We start from the raw sequence: 2,673 nt of genomic DNA, 5'->3' as shown, positions 1-2,673 counted from the left end.
CCTTTCTCTCTCTCTCTCTCTCTCTCTCTCTCTCTCTCTCTCTCTTTCTTTTGAGAGATATTTTTGCTATAGGGTGCATGCACTCACAGAGAGATAGAAAGTGAGAACCACCCCTCAGGGTGGGGGTGTCATGGCTATCTCAACCCCTTACATCTTCCATAGTGTGAAAGCAACCACAGGCAGCATGCAAACAAGTGGATGTAGCTGTTGCCTAGTTAAACTTTAGTGAGCAGCCCTGCTATGAGTTAAAACCACCTGAATCGCAAGTCCTTTGCTGTGCTGGCCACCTTTCTCTGAATGCATAGCAGTGTGTCTACATTGCTCTTTTTTTTCTGTCCATCCACCTATCCATCTGCCCATCTAGCCATCCATCTATTTCTGTGGAAGACAGTCATTTTACTCATACAAAAATAATTTATGCTCATTAACCATGGTAAAAGATACAAATGAACTAAGTAGTGCATTAGAGAATAATGGTGGGAAGAGTCACTATGTAGATGGCGTGATAAGGTCTGAGAAAGTGGTATCTTAGTCTAAATAGGATGAAAAGATACAGCTATAACCCCTCTCGAGATTAGGAGGCGGAATTGCAGCAGAGGGTAGAGTGGAGAGGCTGTGGCGTAAGGAAGAGTGGTGTGGCTGGAGCTTGAAAGATGAATAAGGTAGCTGGGTGTATTAGCTATCTATTGCTGTGTAACAAACTATCACAAAACTTTGGGACTTAAACAACAATATCCACCATCTCACAGTTTCTGTGGATCAGGAATCCAGGTGCAGCTTCACTGGGTCCTCTGCTCAGGCTGCAGTGGAGGTGTGTTATCTGGGGTTGCAGACGTCTGAAGGCTTGATTGGGGCATGATCTGCTTTCAAGCCCTCCGACCTTGTCTGTTTCTTGTTCTTTAGAAACAGTCTCTAGGTTCAGCTCACAGTCAAGGAGAAGGCCACCCAAAGGCACACCTGCCAGAAGGAAGGGCTCATTGAGGTCCGTTGGAAGCTGTTTGCCACACTGGAGGACAGAGGACACAGGGGAAACCGAGGTAGAGACAAATCCTGCAGAAGCGCAGAGGCAGGCACTCAGATTCCCCTAAGTGTATAGGAAGCTGTTGGAGGGCTCTGAACAGGAGCCACACAATGGGCTGCATATAAAAGATCATCTTGTGGGCTGAGTGGAGGATGGACTGGAGAGGGCAGAGTGAGGAGAGGAGACAAGAACCAGAGGGTCACTGTCAAAGTCATCTGGAGAAGAAATAATGGTGACAATGATAAAGGACAAGAGTGGCATCTCCAAGTGGAGGTGGAAGGAAGAGTGAGGATATTCTGTTGGGGAGGTGTTGTCTAGAGCATGTGCTGATGAACCACATGAAGATTCTGGAGGTCCTGCTCTGCCTCCTCCTCTCCCCGCCCTCCACGCCTCCTCCTCTCTCTGCCCACAGTAGTCCTCCCTGCCCATGAGCTCCCGAGGCTCCCGTGGGTTGTGTAGGTCTGCTGTCCATAAGCCAGGCATTGACGCAAGAGAACAAAGGCATTGCTAATGCTGTAAATCCTGGATCCAATTTATTTGTTATTTCCACTCATTTGAAATGCACCTGTTCCCCTGAAGGCCTCTGAATGCCATCTACAGCAACTACATAATCAAAGAGACATGGGAACCTTTTGGAAAAACTCTCAGTTGTTCAAAGAGGAAATAAACAGAAAAAAAAGAAAGTTTTCTTTTTTTCTGAGATGACTTATTGGCAGAGTTGGCTGGGCTCACAAAAGACCCTCAGGAGCAATGATCCAAGGTTGTTTGCGTTTCCTCTCCTCTGGCTACCTCCAGCCCCTTTGTTTGCTCGATATATTCAAATGGCCCTGACATTTCTTTGCGGGGTTTTAAACACACCCCACCGTCCCTTTCCTCAGGCTAGGGTTGGCTGGCACCCATCTCATGGGCTTCAAAGTGCATTTGCTGATCGTCTCCAGTGGGATGGTGTCTTGGGGTCTAATAGTACCCGGCTTATCAAGCCCTGGGCAGTCACCTGCCTGACCATGTGCTTCACGATGATGTGGGATGAGGACACCACTTCAGCCCCGCCATGCTGGCAACCCACTGGTCTAACAAGCATTCTGGAGCTTAACGAGACCATTGACTTTCCAATGACTGATCTTCATTTTCTTCTACAGTCGAAGCCTAGAGGCCATCATAGACTGGCCACTAGGAAGGAGAACTGCATAGGGTTGGGCCCGTGGGGGCTGAGTAAGGTCTGGGTATGACCCTGGAGGATGAGGGCCACATTCTGGAAAGATTGTCAACGACCAGCTCACCCAGATGGTGTCGGTCACTCTGGGTCTGATTTGGGAGTGGAGGTGAGAACCCTGGGAGGACAAAATACAGCAGCAAGGATAGCCTTTGAACCCAAATCCAATCATGCTGATGCCTCCTCTCTGTGTCCCCACTGCTCTGAGAACTACATTCGCAACCTTGCCACTATGCATTGAGCCAGTTCGATCTCACTCGCTTCTGTCCCTCCTTGCCTTCCCCGTGGGTCTAACAACACTGATGGTCTTCAAACAGCCCAAGGTCTCTACTCTTGTCTACTCTCTCTGCCCCAGCACATGGGATGGTTGGCTGCTGCTGGACATTCGGGTCTCGTTACAGCTGCCACCTCCTCAGCCAGGCTCTCCCGAGTTGTCCCA

The sequence above is a fragment of the Tupaia chinensis genome, unplaced genomic scaffold (genome assembly GCF_000334495.1).
Source record: "Tupaia chinensis unplaced genomic scaffold, TupChi_1.0 Scaffold000042_1, whole genome shotgun sequence".
In the NCBI taxonomy this organism is placed as follows: domain Eukaryota; kingdom Metazoa; phylum Chordata; class Mammalia; order Scandentia; family Tupaiidae; genus Tupaia; species Tupaia belangeri.
This window is presented reverse-complemented; position numbering follows the sequence as displayed.